The sequence below is a fragment of the Oncorhynchus tshawytscha genome, unplaced genomic scaffold, assembly GCF_018296145.1.
Source record: "Oncorhynchus tshawytscha isolate Ot180627B unplaced genomic scaffold, Otsh_v2.0 Un_contig_7476_pilon_pilon, whole genome shotgun sequence".
NCBI classification, from domain to species: domain Eukaryota; kingdom Metazoa; phylum Chordata; class Actinopteri; order Salmoniformes; family Salmonidae; genus Oncorhynchus; species Oncorhynchus tshawytscha.
This window is the reverse complement of record NW_024608456.1, coordinates 27501-35000: the sequence shown is the minus strand read 5'-3', so window position 1 is coordinate 35000 and position 7500 is coordinate 27501. Positions and strand designations below refer to the sequence as shown.

General features: G+C 53.0%; 1 long non-coding RNA gene and 1 pseudogene across 1 annotated transcript in view; one reads left to right on the top strand and one right to left on the bottom strand.

Moving 5' to 3' along the window:
- Positions 1 to 7500, bottom strand: part of LOC121843540 — a 51522-nt pseudogene that overhangs the window by 17118 nt on the left and 26904 nt on the right.
- Positions 1 to 7500, top strand: part of LOC121843541 — a 25429-nt gene that overhangs the window by 1842 nt on the left and 16087 nt on the right. The gene's annotated exons all lie outside the window — the stretch shown is intronic.

Below are 7500 nucleotides of genomic sequence, written 5' to 3'. Positions count from 1 at the left end.
CCAATTGTCTTTCCACCCTTCATTTTTCCCATAGGACATTTTCAAAACACTTCAAATAAGGGCTGTGTTTTGTGTATGTTTACCCTGGTGTGACGTTCTGATAACCATGTCAATCTCTCTCGGACAAGGTGACTTTTATCAGTATATTTGGCTCTATTTACTCTCAGAATCGAAAATGCTGATTAGCATCAAAGTAGACATCATGCAAAACTACAAATCCCTGCAGGCTCCTGCCCGTCATCTCTAGATGACACCTTTGCTATCGGGTATTGTGTTAAAACTTGCACAACTCTTTTCACAGAATTGTCCATTTACAGAAATGTTGCCAATTTATTCATGATTAAATGTATCTAACATTAGAGAGCTGATCCAGAGATTCTTACCAGTCTGGTCCAGAGATTCTTACCAGTCTGGTCCAGAGATTCTTACCAGTCTGGTCCAGAGATTCTTACCAGTCTGGTCCAGAGATTCTTACCAGTCTGGTCCAGATCCTCATGGCGTTTCTAGTTCTTTATGAGAAACATTTTAGCAGCTAAATAGCATTTCATTTGGGGGGTAAATACAGGCGACTATATTGATAAAAGTCACCTTGTCCTAGAGAGATTTATGCGGTTATCAAAATGTCCCGCCAGGGTAAACCTACACGAAACACAGACCTTATTTCAAGAGTTTCTAAAATCCTCTATGGGAAGAATTTATGGTGGGAAAATGATTGGAAACAGTTCCTTGTTTGACAGCTAGGTTTTACTGGTATTATGACTCATACTGTGGTACTCTATTGCAGTCATTGCAGTGTAACAAACAATGTTTGCGTGCCACGTCACTGACTGTGCAGTCAGGCATCAGATTACTACATGATATGTTGTGGTTTGTTGTTAAATATGCTAAACACCTATCCAGGTGTTGTCTGTAATGTAGTCAGCCTGGAACACGGCCAATGCTTATGGGGGGGGTAGTGACTATACAGACAGCAATAATTCTACCCAGAGGGGTGAGGAGAAATTAAATCAATTGGGGAGAGTGGAGGGAGACGGGAAGGAGGGGTAGAGGGAGGGTGGGTGGAGGGAGGGAGGGTGGAGGGAGACGAGAAGGAGGGGTGGAGGGAGGGAGGGTGGAGGGGTGAGACTAGCAGGAGAAGGAGGGGTGGAGGGAGGGTGGAGGGGTGAGACTAGCAGGAGAAGGAGGGGTGGAGGGAGGGAGGGTGGAGGGAGGGAGGAGGGGTGAGACTAGCAGGAGAAGGAGGGGTGGAGGGAGGGAGGGTGGAGGGAGGGAGGGAGGGAGGATGGAGGGGTGAGACTAGCAGGAGAAGGAGGGGTGGAGGGAGGGAGGAGGGGTGAGACTAGCAGGAGAAGGAGGGGTGGGTGGAGGGAGGGTGGGTGGAGGGGTGAGACTAGCAGGAGAAGGAGGGGTGGAGGGAGGGTGGGTGGAGGGGTGAGACTAGCAGGAGAAGGAGGGGTGGAGGGAGGGAGGGAGGGAGGAGGGGTGAGACTAGCAGGAGAAGGAGGGGTGGAGGGAGGGAGGGTGGAGGGAGGGAGGGAGGGAGGAGGGAGGGAGGGTGGAGGGGTGAGACTAGCAGGAGAAGGAGGGGTGGAGGGAGGGAGGAGGGGTGAGACTAGCAGGAGAAGGAGGGGTGGAGGGAGGGAGGAGGGGTGAGACTAGCAGGAGAAGGAGGGGTGGGTGGAGGGAGGGTGGGTGGAGGGGTGAGACTAGCAGGAGAAGGAGGGGTGGAGGGAGGGAGGGAGGGAGGAGGGGTGAGACTAGCAGGAGAAGGAGGGGTGGAGGGAGGGAGGAGGGGTGAGACTAGCAGGAGAAGGAGGGGTGGGTGGAGGGAGGGTGGAGGGGTGAGACTAGCAGGAGAAGGAGGGGTGGGTGGAGGGAGGGTGGAGGGAGGGTGGGTGAGACTAGCAGGAGAAGGAGGGGTGGAGGGAGGGAGGGTGGAGGGAGGGAGGGTGGAGGGGTGAGACTAGCAGGAGAGGAGGGGTGAGGGAGGAGGGGTGAGACTAGCAGGAGAAGGAGGGAGGGTGGAGGGGTGAGACTAGCAGGAGAGGAGGGGTGAGGGAGGAGGGGTGAGACTAGCAGGAGAAGGAGGGAGGGTGGAGGGAGGGTGGAGGGAGGGTGGAGGGAGGGTGGGTGAGACTAGCAGGAGAAGGAGGGGTGAGACTAGCAGGAGAAGGAGGGGTGAGGGAGGAGGGGTGAGACTAGCAGGAGAAGGAGGGAGGGAGGGAGGGGGAGGGAGGGAGGGTGGAGGGGTGAGACTAGCAGGAGAGGAGGGGTGAGGGAGGAGGGGTGAGACTAGCAGGAGAAGGAGGGGTGAGACTAGCAGGAGAAGGAGGGGTGAGACTAGCAGGAGAAGGAGGGGTGGAGGGAGGGAGGAGGGGTGAGACTAGCAGGAGAAGGAGGGGTGGAGGGAGGGAGGAGGAGGGTGAGACTAGCAGGAGAAGGAGGGGTGGGTGGAGGGAGGGTGGAGGGAGGGTGGAGGGAGGGTGGGTGAGACTAGCAGGAGAAGTAGGGGTGGAGGGAGGGAGGGAGGGTGGAGGGAGGGAGGGAGGGTGGAGGGAGGGAGGGAGGAGGGAGGGAGGGTGGAGGGGTGAGACTAGCAGGAGAAGGAGGGGTGGAGGGAGGAGACTAGCAGGAGAAGGAGGGGTGGAGGGAGGGAGGAGGGGTGAGACTAGCAGGAGAAGGAGGGGTGGGTGGAGGGAGGGTGGAGGGAGGGTGGGTGAGACTAGCAGGAGAAGGAGGGGTGGAGGGAGGGAGGGTGGAGGGAGGGAGGGTGGAGGGGTGAGACTAGCAGGAGAGGAGGGGTGAGGGAGGAGGGGTGAGACTAGCAGGAGAAGGAGGGAGGGTGGAGGGAGGGTGGAGGGGTGAGACTAGCAGGAGAAGGAGGGGTGGAGGGAGGGAGGAGGGGTGAGACTAGCAGGAGAAGGAGGGGTGGGTGGAGGGAGGAGGGGTGAGACTAGCAGGAGAAGGAGGGGTGGGTGGAGGGAGGGAGGGTGGAGGGAGGGTGGAGGGGTGAGACTAGCAGGAGAGGAGGGGTGAGGGAGGAGGGGTGAGACTAGCAGGAGAAGGAGGGAGGGTGGAGGGAGGGTGGAGGGAGGGTGGAGGGGTGAGACTAGCAGGAGAAGGAGGGGTGGAGGGAGGGAGGAGGGGTGAGACTAGCAGGAGAAGGAGGGGTGGGTGGAGGGAGGAGGGGTGAGACTAGCAGGAGAAGGAGGGGTGGGTGGAGGGAGGAGGGGTGAGACTAGCAGGAGAAGGAGGGGTGGGTGGAGGGAGGGTGGAGGGGTGAGACTAGCAGGAGAAGGAGGGGTGGAGGGAGGGAGGGTGGAGGGGTGAGACTAGCAGGAGAAGGAGGGGGTGGGTGGAGGGAGGGTGGAGGGGTGAGACTAGCAGGAGAAGGAGGGGTGGGTGGAGGGAGGGTGGAGGGGTGAGACTAGCAGGAGAAGGAGGGGTGGGTGGAGGGAGGGTGGAGGGGTGAGACTAGCAGGAGAAGGAGGGGTGGAGGGAGGGAGGGTGGAGGGGTGAGACTAGCAGGAGAAGGGGGTGGAGGGAGGGAGGGTGGAGGGGTGAGACTAGCAGGAGAAGGAGGGGTGGAGGGGGCAAGGGTGGAGGGAGGGAGGGTGGAGGGAGGGAGGGTGGAGGGGTGAGACTAGCAGGAAAAGTGGTAGAAACACACTTCTCTCCATCCATCAATTTATTGGGTACGTTCCAATCTCCTTCTTCCTAAAGAGTACACTTGTTCACTACTTCCCACAAATCTAAAAGCATTAGATTGGTGGAGGCATGTGGCTAGAGAGGGACTTTCCACAGTCATTTCAGTCATTTCCTTGAAGGGAAGTGAACGAGTGCACTCTTTAAGGAAAGACCTTGTTTCCTTCCCTCCACTGTCCCTCTTCTCTCTTCCCTCCTTCCTTGTTTCCTTCCCTCCAATGTGATTCTTCTCTTTACCTTTCCGGTACACTTCTTGACGAGGGAGGTGAGCTCGGACAGGACGAGGTCCACGCATTTCAGACAGGGCTCTTTCAGTTTAATGATCTGCTTTTTCACTATGGCCTCAAAGGCTAGGTCAGGGTGAACAGGCCTGTTCTGGACCATCGTGGGAGATGTAGTTTATCACGGTAGGGCAGGAGAAGGAGGAGCCAGGGAGTGGGAGGAGTCATTGAAGTGGGGAGGTGTCCGGGAGTGGGAGGGGTCCGTGAGTGGGAGGGGTCATGGTGGGGAGGAGTCAGGGAAGTCCAGAAGTGACAGAAACAGATTAAGAGAGGGAGAGAGGTGAGGGAGCAGTGAAAGAGAGAAATAAAATAAAAGAGAGATGGAGGGATAGAGGGAGAAGAACACAGAGAGAGAGAGAGAGAGAGAGAGAGAGAGAGAGAGAGAGAGAGAGAGAGAGAGAGAGAGAGAGAGAGAAAAGGCATTTTGTTTAGTCAGTTAGTTCATACTGGCATCTGTTACTAAACTTTGACATCCACTAAGTTATAAGGTAGGTGTGTGTGTGTGTGTGTGTGTGTGTGTGTCAATCTGCAGTTTGTCTTCAGGGGGAACCAGAGACACGTGAGGAGAAACATAAACAGTCTCACACATCTCACAGCACAACACCCTGAAAACAGTAGACGAAAGCTCCACATCGCCCCCTGTGGCCAGGAGTAGCATAGCATGGCATTACAGGCTCCATGCTCCCTGGTGTGAAGTCTCCCTAGGTACAGATCTAGGATCAGCTTCTCTTCCCCCAATTCTAAACTAACCTAATCGTTTACCATTAGTGTGGAAAATGCTAAACTGATCCCAGATCAGCTTTTAGGGTCAACTTCACCCTACACAGTACCATGCAGTGCACTATCCTGGGGCCTAGATTAGCATGGTAGCATTAAAGGCTAGCTCCATAGCGCCCCCATGTGGACTGGAGTAACATGACAGGACATTACAGGCTCCATGCGGTGCACTACCCTGGGGCTGAGGTTAGCATGGTAGCATTAAAGGCTAGCTCCATAGCGCTCCCATGTGGCCTGGAGTAACATGACAGGGCTTTACAGGCTCCATGCAGCGAGGTACCTTATTGGTGCACTGGCGCACGGTGTTGATGAGCTCCTGGATCACCAGGTCCATACATTTCAGACAGGGCTCTTTCAGTTTAATGATCTGCTTTTTCACTATGGCCTCAAAGGCTAGGTCAGGGGTGAACAGGCCTGTTCTGGAGGGGGCACACAGACAGACACACAGACATGTAGGTAGAGGCAGGTGGACAGACAGACAGACAGACAGACAGACAGACAGACAGAAATGTAGGTAAAAACTGACACACAGACATGTAGGCAGAGACAGACAGACAGACACATATGTAGGTAGAGACAGACACAGACATGTAGACAGACAAACATGTAATCAGACAGTCAGACAGACAGATAGAGATAGAGAGGGAGATAGAGACAGACAGGTATATATCTGTCTGTCTGTACTTGCCTCACTCCATGGATGTTCTTGATGGCATAACTGATCTCTCTCCTCAACTCCTTCTCATCAAACTCCATCTGAACACAACACACAGATGGAAAATCAGTGTGTGTGTTTTTGGTTTTACTAGGTACCAGACGTCCTCACATAGATAGTGGGGACATTTCACCGGTCCTCACAAGGAAAGATACTATTTTAAGCTTAGGGTTTAGGGTTGGGGTTACGGTTAGGGATTTTGATTGAGAATACATTTTTGGGTCCCCACAAGGATAGTAAAACAATTTGTGTGTGTGTGTGTGTGTGTTTGTGTGTGTGTGTGTACCTTGACCAGTTCGAAGGGGAATCTCTCGTGGAAGATCCTGTTGATTCTAGCTCCTCCAGAGAGCTCCGCAGTATCCACCTGATCACCTGATCCCTCAATACGCTTCTCAAAGTCTACACCAAACTGCTGAACCATCCTACACACACACACACACACACACACACACACACACACACACACACACAGTCATATTACAAAAGTACTGACAGTCAGATACAGTATATATATGTGTGTGTGTTTATATACTGACTGCAGTAGGGCCTTGGTCTTGCATGTGTGTGTGTGTGTGTTTATATACTGACTGCAGTAGGGCCTTGCGTGTGTGTGTGTGTTTATATACTGACTGCAGTAGGGCCTTGGTCTTGCGCGTGTGTGTGTGTTTATATACTGACTGCAGTAGGGCCTTGGTCTTGCATGTGTGTTTATATACTGACTGCAGTAGGGCCTTGGTCTTGCGTGTGTGTGTGTGTTTATATACTGACTGCAGTAGGGCCTTGGTCTTGTGTATGTGTGAGTGTTTATATACTGACTGCAGTAAGGCCTTGGTCTTGCGTGTGTGTGTTTATATACTGACTGCAGTAGGGCCTTGGTCTTGCGTGTGTGTGTTTATATACTGACTGCAGTAAGGCCTTGGTCTTGCGTGTCGGGTCGTCTGGTTTGAAGTTCTTGTATTCCTCCACCTCTTTCTCCAGAGAGAGAAGCTGGCTCTGGAGCTTACTACGTAACCCTGGCAACGTGTCCCGGATGTGGTTGGTCAGTTGCTGGAGGGAGAGGGGAGAGAGTTGAAATGGGTATATGGTGACAAAAAGAAGGATGGATGAAAAGAGAAAGACAGGGTGAGAGAGAAAGATGGAGACAGAGTGAGAGAGAGATGTGAGAGAGAAAGATGGAGACAGAGTGAGAGAGAAAGATAGAGATGTGAGAGAGAAAGATGGAGACAGGGTGAGAGAGCAAGATGGAGACAGAGTGAGAGAGAACGATAGAGAGAGAGTGAGAGAGAACGATGGAGAGAGAGTGAGAGAGAACGATGGAGACAGAGTGAGAGAGAAAGATAGAGACAGAGTGAGAGAGAAAGATGGAGACAGAGTGAGAGAGCAAGATGGAGACAGGGTGAGAGAGCAAGATGGAGACAGAGTGAGAGAGAACGATAGAGAGAGAGTGAGAGAGAACGATAGAGAGAGAACGATAGAGACAGGGTGAGAGAGAATGATGGAGAGAGAGTGAGAGAGAACGATAGAGACAGGGTGAGAGAGAAAGATGGAGACAGGGTGAGAGAGAAAGATGGAGACAGGGTGAGAGAGAAAGATGGAGACAGGGTGAGAGAGAAAGATGGAGACAGGGTGAGAGAGAAAGATGGAGACAGGGTGAGAGAGAAAGATGGAGACAGGGTGAGAGAGAAAGATGGAGACAGGGTGAGAGAGAAAGATGGAGACAGGGTGAGAGAGAAAGATGGAGACAGGGTGAGAGAGAAAGATGGAGACAGGGTGAGAGAGAAAGATGGAGACAGGGTGAGAGAGAAAGATGGAGACAGAGTGAGAGAGAAAGATAGAGACAGGGTGAGAGAATGATGGAGACAGAGACAGAGTGAGAGAGAAAGAGAAAGAGACAGAGAGAAAGATTGAGAGAGAAAGAGAGAGAAAGATAGAGAGAGAGAGAGAGAGAGAGAGAAAGAGAAAGACAGAGACAGAGTGAGAGAGAAAGAGAGAGAGAGAAAGAGAAAGACACAGAGAGAGTAG